Genomic DNA, 21,104 nt, shown 5'->3' on the forward strand with positions numbered 1-21,104 from the left:
AGCCCGCACTCTGGGCTTTTTCCCGCTACGCCTGTCCATCACTGCCACCTCGACCCTTGATTGGTAGAGACTGTACAGTCCCGGCTGCCCGTCGCCGTATTCCCGCCTTCCCGCAAGGACGCACCCATCAGAGGCCCCATTTGCGCCCCTCGCGGAGATGACTTTGACCCAATAGGCAGAGGAGCCTATCCGTCTCCAGGGCGTCACGCCCCCTTGTGGCTGGTGGGTTTCCATGGAGATGCAGGCGGTCCTGGCCTGTGGGCGGGGCGATGAGCGCCTGTGGTCCAGAAGGGTCATAATCCCCAGCACAAGGATATCCGCGCCCAGTCTGGGTACAGCGAAGGCCTGGCAAACATACTGGGGCCACCGGCCGGGCTGAGGAAAGGGATTTACAAAATAAAAAGATGAAATTGATTAAAACATCTTTCAGGACTTCCCTGGCAGTCCAGAGGTTTCAGGACTTCCTCATGGCTTCAACTGCAGGAGGTATGGGTTCCATCCCTAGTCCAGGGACTAAGATCGCACGGTGCAGAGGGGCGTGAGAAAAAAAAAATTCAGATGGACTGGCGGGCGGCCTGACCAGATCATGATGATGGTAATAACAACAACATTAATCACTTATATAGTACTTTATACTTACAAGAAACAGTTCTGCACTTAGAATCCTATGTAGTAGATCACTGTTATGCCCATTTTATAGATAATAGTAATAACAGTTGTTTAATGTCAGATATGAGTATCATCTTCCTGTGCTTTAGCTTATTTAACTTTCAAAGTCGTTTTCCAGATGGATCCTTTAATTATCTTCATTTTTAAACGTGGTGAAACTGAGGCTTACAGTGTACTGCTCCTGAACACCTGGCACATGTATATATATACACCTCAGATGCATGAGTGTTGTGACCATAATTAGAGAAGAATAGAATGGATCTGGCTTTCATATTCTTCCAATCTCTGTCTTCATTTATTCAATAAATACTTACCGAGCACCTACTATGTTCAGTGAATAAGACAGGGCTTATTTATTTATGTGGCTGTTTCAGGTCTTAGTTCCATCATGGGAGATCTTTTGTTGATTGCAGCACACAGACTCTCTAGTTGTGGTGCGTAGACTCCGGAGTGCACGGGCTCAGTAGTTGCCACTGGTGGGCTTAGATGCCTCATGGCATGTGGGATCTTAGTTCCCCCACCAGAGATCAAACCAGTGTCCCTTGCATTGCAAGGCAGATTCTTAACCTCTGGACCACCAAGGAAGTCCCTAGTGACTCATTTTTAGAAAAAAGAATGGAAAGGGAAAATGTAGTCTGGCAGTGAAGAAACTTGGCAGATAACACCTCAATCAAGTGATCAAGTTTATCATTATAGTGATAAGTAGTGTGCATGTCATGGGCACTTGATGTGACGTGAGGACACTTGCACTTGTCTGGTATTCTCTCCAAAACCCATAACCTCCATCTAATGAGAAAACATCAGGTGATTGTTCCAAACGAAGGGACAGGACTTTCTACAAAAGTCCTAACCGGTATACTTCAAAAGTGTCAAGGTCATGAGAAAGCATGACCAAGAAACTGGCACAGTTTAAAGGAATCTAAGAAGATGACATGATAACCAAATGAAATGTTAGATGTGATCCTGAACCACAAAAGGACATCAGAGTAAAACCTGGGGAAACTGACATTATGTCTGTAGTTTAGTAAATAGTGTTATATCAACATTAGTTAATCTCTTAGTTGTGACAAATATGCCCGGTTAGGCAATATATTAACATTCGGGGCAGTTGGGCAGAGGGTAGACAAGAATTCTTTGTACCAACCACCTTTGCAAATTATAGTCTGGTCAAGCTGCTATAGCAAAAATGCTACAGACTGAGTGGGTTTGCAACAAACATTTATTTCTCACAGTCCTTTATTGTGGACAGCATCTCCTTGCTGTACCTTCATATGGCAGAGAGAGAGACACAGAGATAGAAACAGAGATAGGGAAGGAGGGAGGAAGAGAGAGAGGCACAGAGCGCAAAAGTTCCCTTATAAGGGCACTATGTGCCGTGCAGTACTAAGTTGCTTCACTTGTGTGCAACTCTTTGCTACCCTACGGACTCTAGTCCGCCAGGCCCCTCTGTCCGTGGCATTCTCCAGGGAAGAATACTGGAGGTGGTTGCCATGCCCTCCTCCAGAGAATTTTCCTGAACCAGGGATCAAACTCATATCTCTTACATCTCCTGTATTGTCAAGCAGGTTCTTTACATATAAGGGCACTAATCCCATTCATAAAGGTTCCACCTGCCTGACCTAATTATTTCCCAAAGACCCCCCTCTCCTAATACCATCAAACTTGGGTTTAGGGCTTCAACCTTTGAATTTCAGGGGGACCCAAGCACAGCCTGTAGGACAAGTCGTCTGTAAATCAAAAAGTATTCCAAAATAAAAAGTTTTTAAAGAATTGGGGGGCAAGTCATTATGGTTGCTGTGTAGAGGGTAGTTTAGGGGATTAAGTGCAAGAATGGCCTCAGAGAGGCTAGAGAGGGAGGTGATGGTGCCTGGAATTCAGATAATAGCAGTAGAAAGAGAAAAGTGATCATATGCAAAGGTGATGGGTGATGCTCATGGCTTGGGTATTGGGATGGAGGCAAGAAAGGAAGACAGTGACCTCCTTCAGCAGGATGCAGGAAACCAGACAAGAGTCCCCCTCATCCCCTTTCCAGAGCCCCACCTACCCCAGTGGAAGAGATCTGTATCAGTTATCCATTGCTGTATAATAAACAACACCAAACCCAGTGGTGTAAAATTACAATAATTGTTTAATCATTTTTTATATATTTATGCATTTATTTGACTGGGTCAGGTCTTAGTTGTGGCTTTCAGCCTTTTCATCGCTACATCATGCAGGGTCTTTCTTGGCAGCATACGGACTCTCTAGTTGCGGCATGTGAGCTCCAGAGCACGTGGGCTTCAGTAGTTGTGGCACGCAGCCTTAGTGGCTCCACAGCATGTGGGATCTTAGTTCCCTAACCAGGCATTGAACTCGCGTCCCTTGCATTGCAAGGTAGACTCATATATACATCTCTCTGTTCATGTGCTGGCTTTCTCTAGTTGTGGCAAGTGGGAGCTACTCTCTAGTTGCAGTGCACGGGCTTCTCATCACGGTGGCTTCTCTTGTTGAGCACAGGTTCTAAGGTGAGAGGGCTTCAGTAGTTGCGGCATGAGAGCTTAGTAGTTGCAGTTCTTGGGATCTAGAGCACTGACTCAATAATTGTGGTGCACAAGCTTGGTGGCTCCAAGGCCCATGGGATCCTCCCAGGCCAGGGATGGAACCCGTGTCTCCTGCATTACATGGCAGAGTCTTAGCTACTAGACCACCAGGGAAGTCCTAGTCATTTAGTATTACTATCTCTTAGAATCCTAAGAGTTGGCTGGATTCAGCTGGGCAGTTCTCACTTGAATTCTTTCATGCATTCCATTCAGATGATGTGCTAAGGTTGGAGTCAACTTAGCACATACATGTGGACTTAGGACACACATATGCTTTGTATAAGAATAAAAACATTGTCAGTATCATGGACGATCCCCTTATCTTTATTTCCTGTCAAGGTAACAACATCCTAGGATTTTGTCCTCGGAGAAGGCAATGGCACCCCACTTCAGTACTCTTGCCTGGAAAATCCATGGACAGAGGAGCCTGGTGGGCTGCAGTCCATGGGGTCGATAAGAGTCCGACATGACTGAGCGACTTCACTTTCACTTTTCTCTTTCATGCATTGGAGAAGGAAATGGCAACCCACTCCAGTATTCTTGCCTGGATAATCCCAGGGATGACGGAGCCTGGTGGGCTTCCGTCTATGGGGTCGCACAGAGTCGGACATGACTGAAGCGACTTAGCAGCAGCAGCAGCAGCAGCAGCAGCAGCAGGATTTTGTCCTACCATTCTCATTATGTTTATATTCCTAAAGAACATAGTGTTTATTTTGCCTGCTTTGTACTTTTATACAAATGAATTCATAATGGTGGGACTCCCTTATGATTTGCTTTTTTCACTCAACGATATGCTTCTATGATTCATCCATATTGTGTGTAGTTGGGGGTGTGTTTGTTTTCACTGTGCTAAGTTGCTTCAGTCATGTCTGACTCTTTGTGACCCCACAGACTATAGCCCACTGGGCTTCTCTGTCTATGGGAGTCTCCAGGCAAGAATACTGGAGTGGGGTGCCATTTCCTTCTCCAGAGGATCTTCCCAACCCAGGGATCAAACCTTTGTCGCTTATGTCTCCTGCGTTGGCAGGCGGGTTCTTCACCATTAGCACCAGCCGCTTGGGAAGCCCTTATTTTCACTACCATATCGTGAATGCACCATAATTCTCTACTGTCCTGTCCGTAGAAAGTGCAGCTGTTTCCAGTTTGAGGAAACATCATCAATGATCAGTGCTTGATCATCAGAGCATGATGAGTGCTTCTCTGAGCCCTCTTGTACATATCTCCCAGAGGACCTGTGCAGGAGTTTCTCTGAGGTCATACGTTGGAGTGGAATTGCTGGTATGTGTCAAATTGTTTTTCCAAAGTGGTTGTATTCATCTACACCCGTAACAACAATGTGTGAGCATTCCAGTTGCTCCACGTCCTTAGCAACACTTGACATTGTCAGACTGCTTCACATGTGTCCTTTACCAGGTAATAACACAGCAGTCTGGTGTCATTCATCCCTGCTGGGAGCACCCCAGTCAAGAAAGGTATCCATATTCTAGTTTAAAAAAAAAAAAAAAAGATGCAACCTTCCCTGGGAAGCCTCCTGCCCAAAGTTTGGTGCCCTCTCTGGGTCTCCTTCTCCCAACACGGCAGTGTTACAGCTTCCAAGGACTTGTGGTTGACACACGTTTAAGATATGTAGATTCTACTGTATATGTAGACCCACAGAAAGATGTGGTAGGTTCTGAGTAGGGGTCCATCTGTTGGGGCAAGAGACAGCATGGGATTGAAAGGATACAAGATGACCTTAAGAAGCCACTGTTGGGAATTCCCTGGTGGTCCAGTGGTTAAGAACCACCTTCTAATAGAGGGGACTCAGGTTCAACTCCTGATCAGGGAACTAAGAGTCCACATGCCACTGAGCAGCTAAACCCACATGCTACGACTGCTGAGTGTGCTCACTCTAGAGCCCGTGCTGCACAGCCAGAGAAGCCCCCTCACACTGCAACTAGAGAAAGCCTGTGTGCCACAGTGAAGACCCAGTGCAGCCTCCCACCTTGAAAGAAGTCACTATAATTTACTCTGACCAAACCTGTATATAAACTAATATAGTTTATTTTTAATAAATATGAACAATTTGTGTGCATATGCTATACAGTTCAGTTCAGTCACTCAGTTGTGTCCAACTCTTCACGACACCATGGACCACAGCACGCCAGGTCTCCCTGTCCATCACCAACTCCCAGAGTTTACTCAAACTCATTTCCCTTGAGTTGATGGTGCCATCCAACCATCTCCTCCTCTGTCATCCCCTTCTCCTCCTGCCCTCAATCTTGCCCAGCATCAGGGTCTTTTCAGATGAGTCAGCTCTTTGCATCAGGTGGCCAAAGTACTGGAGTTTCAGCTTCAGCATCAGTCCTTCCAATGAACACTCAGGATTGATCTCCTTTAGGATGGACTGGTTGGATCTCCTTGCAGTCCAAGAAACTCTCAAGAGTCTTCTCCAACACCACAGTTCAAAAGCATCAATTCTTCAGTGCTCAGCTTTCTTTATGGTCCAACTCTCACATCCATACATGACCACGGGAAAAACCATAGCCTTGATGAGACAGACCTTTGTTGGCAAAGTAATGTCTCTGCTTTTTAATATTCTGTCTAGGTTGGTCATAACTTTCCTTCCAAGGAGTAAGCGTCTTTTAATTTCATGGCTGCAATCAGCATCTGCAGTGGTTTGGGAGCCCAAAAAAATAAAGTCTCTCACTGTTTCCACTGTTTCCCCATCTATTTGCCATGAAGTGATGGGACTAGATTCCATGATTTTAGTTTTTTGAATGTTGAGCTTTAAGCCAACTTTTTCACTCTCCTCTTTCACTTTCATCAAGAGGCTCTTTAGTTCTTCTTCACTTTCCGCCATAAGGGTGGTGTCATCTGCATATCTGAGGTTACTGATGTTTCTCCCAGCAATCTTGATTCCAGCTTGTGCTTCTTCCAGCCCAGCATTTTTCATGATGTACTCTTCATTTAAGTTAAATAAGCAGGGTGATGATATACAGTCTTGACGTACTCCTTTTCCTATTTGGAACCAGTCTGTTGTTCCATGTCCAGTTCTAACTGTTGCTTCCTGACCTTCATACAAATTTCTCAAGAGGCAGGTCAGGTGGTCTGGTATTCCCATCTCTTTCAGAATTTTCCACAGTTTATTATGATCCACACAGTCAAAGGCTTTGGCATAGTCCATAAAGCAGAAATAGATGTTTTTCTGGAACTCTCTTGCTTTTTCAATGATCCAGAAGATGTTGGCAATTTGATCTTTGGTTCCTCTGCCTTTTCTAAAACCAGCTTGAACATCTGGAAGTTCACGGTTCACGTATTGCTGAAGCCTGGCTTGGAGAATTTTGAGCATTACTTTACTAGTGTGTGAGATGAGGGCAATTGTGCGGTAGTTTGATCATTCTTTGGCATTGCCTTTCTTAGGGATTGGAATGAAAACTGACATTTTCCAGTCCTGTGGCCACTGCTGAGTTTTCCAAATTTGCTGGCATATTGAGTGCAGCACTTCCACAGCATCATCTTTTAGGATTTGAAATAGCTTAACTGGAATTCCATCATCTCCACTAGCTTTGTTTGTAGTGATAATTCCTAAGGCCTGCTTCTGTTAGGTCCATACATTTCCATCCTTTATTGTGCCCATCTTTGCATGAAATGTTCCCTTGGTATTTCTGATTTTCTTGAAGAGATCTCTAGTCTTTCCCATTCTATTGTTTTCCTCTATTTCTTTGCACTGATCACTGAGGAAGGCTTTCTTATCTCTCCTTGCTATTCTTTGGAATTCTGCATTCAAATGTGTATATCTTTCCTTTTCTCCTTTGCCTTTAGCTTCTGTTCTTTCTCAGCTATTTGTAAGACATCCTCAGACAACCATTTTGCCTTTTTGCATTTCTTTTTCTTGGGGATGATCTTGATCCCTGTCTCCTGTACAATGTCACGACCCTCCATCTAGTTCTTCAGGCACTCTCTCAGATCTAATCCCTTGAATCTACTTGTCACTTCCACTGTATAATTGTAAGGGATTTGATTTAGGTCACAGCTGAATGATCTAGTGGTTTTCCCTACTTTCTTCAATTTAAGTCTGAATTTGGCAATAAGGAGTTCATGATCTGAGCCACAGTCAGCTCCTGGTCTTGTTTTTGCTGACTGTATAGAGCTTCTCCATCTTTGGCTGCAAAGATAATCAATCTGATTTCTGTATTAACCATCTGGTGATTTCCATGTGTAGAGTCTTGTGTTGTTGGAAGAGGGTGTTTGCGATGACCAGTGTGTTCTCTTGGCAAAACTCTGTTAGCCTTTGCCCTGCCTCATTTTGTACTCCAAGGCCAAATTTGTTTGTTACTCCAGGTATCTCTTGACCTCCTACGTTTGCATTCCAGTCCCCTATCATGAGAAGGACATCTTTTTTGGGTGTTAGTTCTAGAAGGTCTTGTAGGTCTTTACAGAACCGTTCACATTAAGCTTTTCCAGTCTTCTCCAGCATTACTGGTTGGGGGCATAGACTTGGATTACTGTGATATTAAATGGTCACATAGACATTCTGTTTCATAGATAGGTTTATTTGCGTCATATTTTAGTTTATTTGCGTCATATTTTAGACTCCACATTTAGGTGATATCCTATGGTATTTGTCTTTTTCTTTCTGACTTATTTCACTTAGTATAATAATCTCCAGTTTCAGAAATGAGTTCTGATTCATATGTTTTCCATATTTTCATTTTTATTATTTGCCACACATACCTCAATCAAATTTTTAAGATGTATTGACTTTATTTGGAGAAGAAAATACTCCAGTATTCTTGCTTGGAGAATCCTATGGTCAGAGGAGCCTGGCGGACTACAGTCCATGGATTCACAAAGAGTCAGATACAACTGAAGAGACTTAGCATGACTTTATTATTTACTTTTGGCTTCGCTGGGTCTTCATTGCTGCATGGGCTTTTTTCTAGTTGTGGCAAGCAGAGCTACTCTCTAGGTGCCGTGCATGGGCTTCTCATTGCTGTGGCTTCTCTTCTTGTTGGCACAGGCTCTAGGCTCATGGGCTTCAACAGTTGCAGCTCCCGGGCTCTAGAGCACCGGCTCAGTAGTTGTGCAGGGCTTAGTTGCTCAGCAGCATGTGGGATCTTCCTGGACCAGGGATTGAACCCATGTCTCCTGCATTGGAAGGCAGATTCTATATCACTGAGCCACCAGGGAAGCCTTCAGTCAAATTTTTTATTCAACAGATACACGAGTATGTAACGTGGCAAGGCCCACGTCTCCTCTCAGCCCCAGCCACCCAGTTCTCCCCTCCGAGACAACCAACTCATGAAAATTTTAGTTTATGAAAATGATTGTGATTGTTAGCCTCACTCTGCAACTTTTTTGTCTTCATGTTAACTCTTCTCACTCTAATTCATGTAGTGGTTTGAATGGTGATCCACAAACAGATGTGCTGACATCCTAACCCCAGAACATGTGAGCATGACTTTATTGTGGAAAAAAAAAAAAAGAGAGAGAGATGTAATTAAATTAAGGATCTTGAGATTATCCTGGATTAGCTCTAAATCCAGTGACCAGTGTCCTTAAAAGCGACAGAAGAGGAGAAGCATAGACAGACACACACAAATAGAGAGGAAAAGGCCACGTGGAAACCAAGGCAGGGACTTGGGAGACAGAGCTAGAAACACCGGCAATGGCAAAGATTGCCAGAAACCACTAGAAACTGGGAGAGAGACAAACAAGTAATTTCGAAAACGAACCAAGCCTGCCAACACCTTGACTTCAGACTTCTAGCCTCCACAAGTCCAAATAAATAATTTGGACTTCTGAAATGAATCCATTGCTGCTGTTTAAAGCCATCCAGTTTGTGATCCTTGGTTACAACAGCCCTAGGGAGAAATGAATAAAGTATGTGTAGATAAAGTCCGCGGTGGATCCAAGATCTGTTTGCCTATTATTTCAACAGGACACATTTTTTTTTTTTTTTGGTCTATTTATCTACTCCCCTCTTCTTTTCTATTTATTCATTTATGGCTGTGCTGGGTCTCTGATGCTGTCTCTGGTTGTGGTAAGCAGGGGCACTACTCTCTAGATGTGGTGTTCGGGCTTCACATGGTGCCATGGTAAAGAATCCGCCTACTGATACAGGAGACACTGGAGACACAGGTTTGATTCCTGGGTCAGGAAGACCCCCTGGAGAAGGAAATGGCAACCCACTCCAGTAGTTTTGCCTGGGAAATCTCATGGACAAAAGAGCCTGAGAGGCTACAGTCCATGGGGTCGCAAAGAGCCGGACACAGCTGAGTGACTGAGCACACACATACTCTTGTGGAGCGCAGGCTCTAGAGCTGGGTCTCAGCGTTTGTGGCTCACCGACTTAGTTGCCCTTAGGCATGTGAAGTCCTCTGGAACTTATGTACCCTGCATTGGCAGGCAGACTCTCAACTACTGGACCGCAAGAAAGTCCTACTATTTCCCTCTTAGCCAGATTTTTCTCACTCATCACCTGGTATGTGAGAGGCCCTGTTCTCGGTCTGGGGACACAGCAGTGACTATGGCCAAGTGCCCACCTCCGTAGAGCTGATACTCAGGTGGGGGAGATGGACAGTGGGCAAATTTATAAATCAGGATGTGAGAAATGCCAGGAAGAAAAATGAGGCAAGGAAGAAGAAACAGTGGAAGAAAAAAAAGCAAACCTGCTCTCATCAGGGGATTTGGTGAGGGGGTTCTCTGAGGAAGTGACGTGAAATTGCTAGCTTTGTGGGATGAAGGGCGACAGAGAGTTTTTCCTCTGTTTAATGACTCTGCAGACAACAGTCTTTGTGTGGACATGTTGGGGGCTGTGTAAGAAGAAGAGATGGCTGGTCCTTATGTGTCACGGAGAGGATAATACTGCAAATATTCCACTTGCTCCTCTCCCTCCACCTGATTACCCACCCACCCCCACCTCCTCACCCCATTTCTCCCTTCCTTGCATTCAGGCAGGACCAGGTGATGAATCCTCACCAGTGAGACAGGAGCGGGAGGGTAGATGGTCCTTCTGAGTGAAGGGACTGAAAAAGTGATAGGGAGTCTTTCTCTTCAACTGTTCCAGCCGTGCACAGACTGCTGTTCAGGTCTGTGCAGCCTCTGTTGGACTGGATCCCAGCATGTTATGGCTCTGACACCCTGCTGCTGATCTGTTGAGACTGGGGTTTAGTCATTGATCTTTGCAGTCATTTGTTATGTAGAATGGTCTTGCCTGCCCCCCCCCCTCTATATATATATATATATGACCCTTGAATACTGTGGGGGTTGGAGGCCATACCTCTACAGAGTCAAAAATCCGTGTGTAAGTTTACAGTTGACCCTTCAAATTTGAGGTTCTGGATCTGCAGATTTAGCCCATCATGGTGTGACACAGTTGAAGAAATTCAGTGAAAAAAAATCCACATATAAGTGGAGCCATGTTCAAGGAAATACATGTGTGTGTATGTATGTATAAATATATATATACACACACAATATTTTACATGCTGCTGCTGCTGCTAAGTCACGTCAGTCGTGTCCGACTCTGTGCGACTCCATAGACGGCAGCCTACCAGGGTCCGCTGTCCCTGGAATTCTCCAGGCAAGAACACTGGAGTGGGTTGCCATTTCCTTCTCCAGTGCATGAAAGTGAAAAGTGAAAGTGAAGTCGCTCAGTCATGTCCGACTCAGCGACCCCATGGACTGAAGCCTACCAGACTCCTCCATCCATGGGATTTTCCAGGCAAGAGTACTGGAGTGGGTTGCCATTGCCTTCTCCATATTTTACATGCTATGCTATGCTATGCTAAGTCACTTCAGTCGTGTCCGACTCTGTGCGACCCCAAAGACGGCAGCCCAACAGGCTCCCCCATCCCTGGGATTCTCCAGGCAAGAACACTGGAGTGGGTTGCCATTTCCTTCTCCAATGCATGAAAGTGAAAGTGAAGTCGCTCAGTTATGTCCGACTCCTAGCGACCCCATGGACTGCAGCCTACCAGGCTCCTCAGTCCATGGGATTTTCCAGGCAAGAGTACTGGAGTGGGGTGCCATTGCCTTCTCCATATTTTACATAAACACACATAATATATATAATGTGTGTGTGTATATATGTAAAGAAACCTGTATGCAGGTCAAGAAGCAACAGTTAGAGTCGGTTCCAAATTGGGAAAGGAGTACATCAAGGCTGTATACCGTCACCCAGTTTAACTTATATGCAGAGTACATCATGCAAAATGTTGAACTGGAGGAAGTACAAGCTGGAATCAAGATTGCCTGGAGAAATATCCATAACCTCAGATATTCAGAGGACACCACCCTTATGGCAGAAAGTGAAGAAGAACTAAAGAGCCTCTTGATGAAAGGGAAACAAGAGAGTGAAAAAAACTGGCTTAAAACTCAATATTAAAAAAAACAAAGATCATGTCATCCAGTCCCATTACTTCATGGCAAATAGATGGGGAAACAATGGAAACAATAACAGACTATTTTCTTGGGCTCCCAAATCACTACTGATGGTGACTGCAGCCATGAAATTAAAAGACGCTTGCTCTTTGGAAGAAAAGTTATGATAAACCTAGACAGTGTATTAAAAAGCAAAGACATTACTTTGCCAACAAAGGTCTGTAAAAGCTATGTTTTTTCCAGTAGTCACGTGTGGATATGAGAGCTGTACCATAAAGAAGGCTGAGTGCCAAAGAACTGATGCTTTCAAACTGTGTTGTTGGAGAAGACTGAAAGTCTCTTGGACTGCAAGGAGATCAAACCAGTCAATACTAAAGGAAATCAGTCCTGAATATTCATTGGAAGGGTTTCCCTGATAGCTCAGTTGATAAAGAACCCACCTGCAGTGCAGGAGATCCCGGTTCAATTCCTGAGTTGGGAAGATCCGCTGGAGAAGGGATAGGCTGCCCACTCCAGTATTCTGGCCTGGAGAATTCCATGGACTGTATAGTCCATGGGGTTGCAAAGAGTTGGACACGATTCATTGGAAGGACTGATGCTGAAGCTGAATCTCCAATACTTTGGCCACCTGATGTGAACAGTGGACTCACTGGAAAAGACCCTGATGCTGGGAAAGATTGAAGGCAGGGGGAGAGGAGGGTGACAGAGGATGAGATGGTTGGATGGCATCACCAACTCAATGGACATCAGTTTGAGCAAGCTCTGGGAGATGGTGAAGGACAGGGAAGCCTGGCATGCTGCAGTCCATGGGGTCACAAAGAGTTGGACATGCCTGAGGGACTAAGCACAGCACGCAGACACATATAATGTATGTATTGTGCATTGTGCTCAGTTGCTTAGTCATGTCTAACCCTTTGCGACCCCCTGGACTGCAGCCCACCAAGCTCCTCGGTTCATGGGGATTGTCCAGGCAAGAGTACTGGAGTGGGTTGCCATGCCCTTCTCCAGGGGATCTTCCCAACCCAGGGATTGAACCCAGGTCTCCCGCACTGCAGATGGATTCTTTACGAACTGAGCCACCAGGGAAGCCCAACAATACTGGAGTGGGTAGCCTATCCCTTCTCCAGGGGATCTTCCCAACCCAGGAATTGAACTGGGGTCTCCTGCATTGCAGGTAGATTCTTTACCAGCTGAGCTACCAGGGAAGCCCATATATATGTATATGTGTATATATATATGCATTATATATAATGTGTATATATAATATTTTGTGTATATAAAATATTGTATGTGTTCATATGTGTATATATAGTACTTGTGTATATATAATACAGTTACTATATATATATTTTCATATATACCTATATGCATATCATTTTCTGTATGTAAAATCTATATAAATAAGAGGAGATTTAGCATGAGGAGTTGACTTATGTGATTATGGAGGATGAGAAGCCCCCAGGCTGTGGTCCGGAAGCTGAGGACCCAGGAAAGCTGGTGGCGTTATTCCAGCTTGAGTCCTGAGGACTAGGGAAGCTGATGGCACACCTCCCAGTCCTGGGGCAAGAGAAGACCAATGTCCTAGCTCAAGCAGGCAGGATGAGAGAAAAGGCGTGATTGTCTCCTTCCTCCATCTTTTGTTCTGCTCAGGGATGCTGTAGATTGAATGATGCCCAAGCACAGTGAGGAGGGTCATCAGGTTTACTGAGTCCACTGATTCCAACACTAATCTCCTCTGGAAACACCCTCACAGATGTGCGCAGGAAGAATATTTAATCTGGGTGTCCCGTGACCCAATAAAATGTTATCATGTGATTTTATATTTGACACATACAATGAACCATCACCAACCAGTACACAGCAGGCACATCTTCAGGTTTTTTTTTTTTTTTATTAATTACATTATTTATCTTTGTGCTGGGTCTTCATTGCTGCACTCAGGCTTTCTCTAGTTACATTTCATGGGCTTCTCACTGTGGGGGCTCCTCTTGTTGGAGAGCATGGGCTTTAGGGCGCACAGGCTTCAGTAGTTGTGGCACGTGGGTGCAGTAATTGTGGCTCTCGGGCTCTAGAGCACAGGCTTAATTACCCCACAGCAAGTGGGATCTTCCTGGACCAGGGATCGAACCCATGTCCCCTGCATTGGCAGGCAGATTCTTTTATCACTGGACCATCAGGGAAGTCCAACATCTTCCGTTTTACCAGCTACTTTCAGGTTCCTTTCTGACCCTCCTTCTCTATGGCCGTCGAGGGCTTCTCTTTCACCCACACCTCAAACCTAAGCATCCTTCAAGGTCCTCCCTTTGACTCCCTTCTCTTCTCCTTCTATGTGTTCTTGGCGAACAGCATCCATGCTATGTCTCCAATTCTCACCTCTGTGGATATCTCCTGTGTCCACTAGGATTCGGTTCAGTTAGTAAAAGTGTGGGTGGGGGGACTTCCCTGGCAGTCCAGTGGTTAAGATGCTGTACTTCCAATGCAGGGGTGCAAGTTCAAGCCCCGGTTGGGAATTAAGGTTCCACATGCCATTCAGCCAAATAAATAAATATTTTTTTTAAAAAAAGGATGGGTATGTGGGTAGGGGACACAATTCTAAGTCACCTGTGAAACAAACAAACAAACATATATATATATATATATATATATATATATACACACATATATATATATATGGAATTTCAAGAACACAAAGCTAAATGATGATAAAAACATTACATATAAAAACTTGTGAGCTCAACTCCAGAAAAATAAATGACCCAATCAAAAAAATGGGCCAAAGAACTAAATAGACATTTCTCCAAAGAAGACATACAGATGGCTAACAAACACATGAAAAGATGCTCAACATCACTCATTATCAGAGAAATGCAAATCAAAACCACTATGAGGTACCATTTCACACCAGTCAGAATGGCTGCGATCCAAAAGTCTACAAGTAATAAATGCTGGAGAGGGTGTGGAGAAAAGGGAACCCTCTTACACTGTTGGTGGGAATGCAAACTAGTATAGCCACTATGGAGAACAGTGTGGAGATTCCTTAAAAAACTGGAAATAGAACTGCCTTATGATCCAGCAATCCCACTGCTGGGCATACACACTGAGGAAACCAGAAGGGAAAGAGACACGTGTACCCCAATGTTCATCGCAGCACTGTTTATAATAGCCAGGACATGGAAGCAACCTAGATGCCCATCAGCAGATGAATGGATAAGAAAGCTGTGGTACATATACACAATGGAGTATTACTCAGCCATTAAAAAGAATACATTTGAATCAGTTCTAATTAGGTGGATGAAACTGGAGCCTATTATACAGAGTGAAGTAAGCCAGAAGGAAAAACATCAATACAGTATACTAATGCATATATATGGAATTTAGAAAGATGGTAACAACAACCCAGTGTACGAGACAGCAAAAGAGACACTGATGTATAGAACAGTCTTATGGACTCTGTGGGAGAGGGAGAGGGTGGGAAGATTTGGGAGAATGACATTGAAACACGTAAAATATCATGTAAGAAACGAGATGCCAGTCCAGGTTCGATGCACGATACTGGATGCTTGGGGCTGGTGCACTGGGACGACCCAGAGGGATGGTGTGGGGAGGGAGGAGGGAGGAGGGTCTAGGATGGGGAACACATGTATACCTGTGGCGGATTCATTTTGATATTTGGCAAAACTAATACAATTATATAAAGTTTAAAAATAAAATAAAAAAAAGAAAATAAATAAAAATAAAAAATAAAATAATATATTGTAGGAAAAAAAAAAAAAAAACTTGTGAAATGCAACCAACGTAGAACCTCAGAGGAAATGTTAGACCCTGGTGGTCCAGTGGTTAGGACTCTGCACTTCCACCGCAGGTAGCACAGACTCCATCCCTGGTCGGAGACCTAAGATGCTGCAAATCGCAGGTTGCATCCCTTCCTCCCTGCCAAAAGGGGTGGGGGGTTGGGAGGGAGAAAAAATAAAAATTAGAAATATAAAGAAAATTTAAAATCCAAAATAAAAATGGCTAACCAAGAGCGATATCTATTTTTCTCTCCTGGTCAAGATAACTGGTGTTGCTTATGTGGAAAGGCCTGAAATTCCATGGGCTGTTTTGACCTCCTTGACCCTCACAGGGCCCCCTCTAAGACTTCAGTGTAAATTTCTCCACTTTTGTCAGATATGCACCCCCACCCCAACCACCTGACTCGTTTCTCTATCAGCCAGAGCAGCCGTCCCCCATCTGGTCCTTGACCTAAGGCGTTTTACCTCTCCGGAAGTCAGAAATTATTCAGACAAGCCAATCACACCCTCGAAAGAGAACCAGAGGTTAGCCCACTCTTCTGTCACTACCGAGGTTGCCTCCTTGCAGCCCCTGCTTCTTGACTCTGCTCCTGAGAGCACTCCCACCTGGTGGCTCAGTGTCTTCCTCCACTTCCGGCCCGTGAGTGCGTGTGACCAATTAACTGAGGATGACCTCATCTATCCTGTTGGGTATCATGTGTTGGGCTCTCATGTCTTTGCACTATTTAGGGCATGTGATCCCTCTTTCTGCAACAGGGCCAATAGGAGGGGATTAAAACATTGGTCAATTCATGGACAGCACAGTCTTCCATGGTATGTGAGATTCAGTTTCCTTCTACAATATCTTGTTGCTCCACCATTCGAGGCTTCTAGTCCCAAGGCAGCGTCATGGCCCGAGATAGCTGATGGCATTCCAGCCATCACGTCTATGTTCCATCAGAAAATAAGGCACCCTCCTTTCCTCAAAGTTATACATATCACTTCTGCTTACATAGTCATATGGCCATATCTAGGGCTTCCCAGGTGGCAGTGGTTAATAATCCACCTGCCAATGCAGGAGATGCAAGAGACACGGGTTCGATCCCTGGTTGGGAAGATCCTGTGGAGGAGGAAATGGCAACCCACTCCAGTATTCTTACCTGGAAAATCCCATGGGCAGAGGAGCCTGGCTGACTGCAGTCCATGGGGTCGCAAAGTCAGACACGACTGAGTACAGTACGACAGCAAGGCCTTGTCTACCTGCAAGGGAGCCTGGGAAATGTAGTATTTTATTCCAGGCAGCCATAAGGCCTGGTTAAGTACCAGTTAGTTTTATGGATTGGGTCCAGATCCTGAGGGGCTTATCAATCAGATGAAGGCTGATTGAGGAGTTTGGGCTTAGCCTGTGAGTTAAGACTGGATGCCATTAGAGGATGAGGAGGGGCAGGCCCAAGGTATGCCTTGGGATCATTAACTGGTACTGAGTTAAGACCCCTCCTTTTTCTCTTCTCATTGGGAACTACATTTTCCCTCAGTTTCTTTCTCCCTCCCACATCAACCCTGCCCCTTCTTCCCCCCAACCCAAAATGACACCAGATCAAGACTTTCCTGGTGGTCCAGTGCCTAAGATTCTATGCTCCCAGGGCAGGGGGCCAGGGTTCAATCCCTGGCTGGGGAACTCAGTCCCACATGCCACGACTAAAGGATCCTGTATGCTGCAGCTAGAGATCTTGAGTACTGCCCCTGAGACCTGGCACAGCCAAATAATAAATAAATAATTTTTTAATTAAAAAAAATGTTGAAAAACAAAATGAGATCAGATTGCTGCCCTAGCTCCCATGGTGTTCCTGTAGCTATCTTTTGTCCCCCTGATTCCACAGTCCTTCTTACTCTGAGATCACAGCCCCAGGAAAACCAAGAGACACCAACACCCCCTCCTCATGCAAACATCCCCACACATACAGACACAATCCTACATGCATTTTGATTCTGCCAGGCTCCACATTGGTAGACCATACTCCTTTACCACCCCTGTAGAACTTCCTCTTGGGCAGGGCAGAGCTGGGATGGGCTGAACCGGGCTGGGCATAGCACAGTGCAGAGAAGGGGGTTTGTTGCAGGAAGATAAGGCCTGTAGGTCATTTACAAGAGTGGTGGTTATGTTCCCCACCAATCATCACATTCCATCTGTCTAGCCACAGGGACTGATTCCAGATGGACATGTGACCAATGCTAGGCCAATGACGTGTAACCTTGGGGCTTTCAGCTGGACTAAAGCTGGGGATATCTTGGCACCACACAGAGAAGCCTGCTGGTAGAGCTGAGAGGTAGAGAGAGTTTCCATACTGAAGATGTCATTTGAGCCCCTGTGTTGTGGGAAGGGGGAGGCCCCCCTACAGGGCCCCAAGAGTGGGCTCTTGTCTAACACTCGGAAAAGAATTGTCCGAGGAGACACGTCCTGACAAAGCAAGAGATTTTATTGGAAAGGGCACCCGGGTGGAGAGCAGTAGGGTAAGGGAACCCAGGAGAACGGCTCTTAGATCCTGGATGAATTGATAAGATCCATCTGTTTTTTTAACAGGCAAGATTGGAGTATTGCAGGGAGACTCACAGGTAATTGGAATTCCAGTATCTCGGTATTTGTTAATTAATGGTCTAAGACCCTCAAAGAGCTTCTGGTTTTAAGGGATATTGTCTTTTCCAGGAGTAGGAGCATTTGGCCTCAGAAGAATCTTTACCGGTGGAACATTTATGGCCAGACCAGGGCTGGAGACATCCCACACCTGGGAATTGACATCATCTAAGAAAGGGACAGACTCCTCCTTTTCTACATCTGACTGTAAACATTCAGACACTAGGCAAAGGAATTATCTACTTCTAGCTTTCCCCAAGTCACTCTGGTCTGGAGGGGGCAAAGAAGGTCTCTCCCCAGTAGGGGAGCAGGGCAACCAGGGATGTATAAGAAGGGCTGGGTTCCTTGCCAATTGCCCACCTTACAATGGAGGGGCTTAGTAAAATTTCAGCTTTGGGGTTTTCCATCTACCCCATCACCGTTTTAGTCTGGGAGTCTAAAGGTCCTAATTGGGAAGGAAGAACAGAGAAGGCAGCCTCCGTGTCTAAAAGAAAGTTCACATCCTTACCTTCTGTTTGTACAGTCACCCAGCGGTCGAGAGGAGTGATCTGGACCTCACCATTTGCGGGGGTTTCTCGAGCCGTTGGGCACCATCAGTCCTGGTCGCCCAGGACTAACACAGAGGGAGCAAGTGTAGGGGTCTCCATACGCCTTCACTTAGGGCGATGTGGGCACTCCCTTTTCCAATGCCCACCCTCTTTGCACTAGGTACATTGGGTGCGTCTCAGCCGCAGTGGATTGTTAAGATCCTTTTTTCTTTGCTCTTTCCGGAACTTTCGCACAGTGGCAGGGTGAATCAAGGCCAGGATTTTAGCCTGTTGTTGTTGGGCCAAGGCCTGGGTCTGCCTCTCTATTCTCCTATCTTTTCGGGCTTCCTTTTGCTCCCTTTTTGCTTCCTCCTCCCAGTCCCTGTTCAAAAACACCCTATTTTCCTCCTCCACCAAATCGGAAACTGGGGTCTCTGGTCCTTTTCCTAGTTTTTGTAATTTTCTCCTTATGTCTGGGGCTGCCTGGGTTATGAAGGAATGGGCCAACAGGACTCTTCCTTCCATACTTTTTAGATCTGTCTTGGTAAAGTTTTTAAAGGCTTCTGTGAGTCTGCCCAAAAAAAGAGCTGGATTTTCATTTTCTTCCTGTGTAACCTCTTTTATCTTATTATAATTAACAACCTTTTGGACACCCTGGGTCATTCCCTGTAGTAGGCAAGTAATGAGGTGTCTTAAGGATTCCTTTCCTGCCCTTGTATTAGGATCCCAGTCTGGCTCTGTAGAGGGGACTGCCTCTTTGGCAGAGGCCAAACTGACATCTACCCGCTGTCTTTCATCAGCCACTTTTCTAGCCTAATCTAGGATTTGAGCTTTTTCCTCATCATTACAACACCAGGTGAGGATGACCATTATATCCCTCCAGATGAGGGAGAAGTTAAGACTAAGACGCTCAAATTAATCCTTAAATTTTGGGGTTCTCAGAATATGAGCCCAATTGTTCCTTGCACTGAGTAATGTCTTGCATGGAGAACGGAACATGAACGTGCATGGTTCCCACCTCCCCATCCGATATCTCTCTTAGAGGGCAGATTTTGTCTGAGGATAACCTTTCCTTCTGTGGAGTACAAAGCTTACTTCCTGATTGTAACCCCATGGGGGAGGGGGCATATGGAGGAGGAGCCGAGGCGATTGTGAGTGACTTCCCTTCAGATCTCATAACTTCCGGGCCCAGCCTCGTGACTTCTGGGTCTAACCTCCTTACTTCCGGGTCCAGGCTCGAGACTTCCGGGCGTGTCTGACCCTCCTTTCCCGTGACCTCTCTGCTGAAGCAGAGGAGGTTAAGAGATGGTCAAGGAGATTTGTTTCAGATTTTGCTAAAAGGATTTTGGAAGAGCATTTATCAAAGTCCTCAAGCTTATATTTTCCCTTTTTTTCGGAATCCTGGTAGAGGGCCATAAAGGCCTGGACGTAGGGAACCTCCTTGTATTTACCCTCGCGTTTGCGGTATAGACTGAATCGTGTTGTATCCAAGTGATCCCGACTGGGGCCATTTCCCCCCTCCTCCCAGGGAGTAATTAGGCCAGTATTTAGTACAGTATTTGATAAGTTTTTTCTTTTTTAGCCCTTCCAGTTGGTATCCCTCCCAGTGGGCCAAAAGATAACCCAGCGGGGTGTCTAAAGGGAAGCTAGGCTTATTTCCCATTTTAGCGATGGTATAGTTTATATCTCGTTCCCAGGGGACCAGTATTGGGGTGGATGCCCCTATATCTAACCCTAGAGAGATTGTAAGCTCTCTCCTGGTCTCAAATTGGCTGATTGTATATGCGCCAAAGGAAATGTTCAGTAGTAAGCACAATCAAGGGGCTGTAGGACTGGGCCCAAAGAATTAACCCCTAAGGATGTGTCTAGGGTGTTAATTTTCACCCAAAACCAGGTGCGACTATACTGAACCCCATCAATCAATTCCACGTAGACGCACTCAGCCAAATGCTCAATTAAATGGCTGAATTTAGAGAAACAGCACCTGATGGAGGGCTTCTAATGCCAGATTGTCTCCCCAAGAACAGAAAGCACAATTGATGGGGAGCAGAGAGCATAGCCTCTCAGAAAGTCTCTTGCAAAGACCCAGAACTTCAGGTCCAAGCATTGACAGACAGAGTAAATGGAAATAACTTGGGTCTTCAAAGAGAGGAAAAGAGGCCAGGTTGAGAGAGAAGGAGTGGGAAGAGACAAAATGTCTAAGAGTCAGGGAGAGAAAGAAGAAAAAAAAGGGGTGGACTTACAGACGTCTCCTGCCACCTGCAGATACCCAGGCATTATGGGACTTTCCCCTGGGCCTCCAGAGAAGGGAGGATTGGAACTTGGCCCTACCAGAACCAAAATTCGAGTTCTCTGCCAAGAGGAGGTGATCAGTCTTCAATCCTCAGCTCAGGCTGAGGCCCTTTGACCAGATTCTTGCATCCAGGACCGGGGGACAGGAAAAATAGGATGGGATAGGATAGGTTGAAAGGAGAGGTGAGATAAAAGGGGTCAACAAAATCTGTTGTTCCTTACCTGGTCAGGGCACCCTGGCCAGTTGTCCACGTCAGGAGGAGACCAG

At 45.4% G+C, this 21,104-nt stretch overlaps 1 long non-coding RNA gene across 4 annotated transcripts; it reads left to right on the forward strand.

The window, feature by feature from the left end:
- Window positions 1–259: 259 nt before the first annotated feature.
- LOC133250554 (uncharacterized) lies at window positions 260–19,147 on the forward strand. Of its 4 annotated transcripts, none has more exons than XR_009737346.1 (4): window positions 260–595; window positions 17,581–17,712; window positions 17,967–17,998; window positions 18,090–19,147. It is a non-coding gene; the product is annotated as an uncharacterized LOC133250554 (long non-coding RNA). The 4 variants fall into 4 exon arrangements; XR_009737348.1 differs by having other exon boundaries at window positions 260–486; XR_009737347.1 differs by lacking the exon at window positions 17,581–17,712.
- Window positions 19,148–21,104: the final 1,957 nt, after the last annotated feature.

Source organism: Bos javanicus, chromosome 7 (genome assembly GCF_032452875.1).
Source record: "Bos javanicus breed banteng chromosome 7, ARS-OSU_banteng_1.0, whole genome shotgun sequence".
NCBI lineage: Eukaryota > Metazoa > Chordata > Mammalia > Artiodactyla > Bovidae > Bos > Bos javanicus.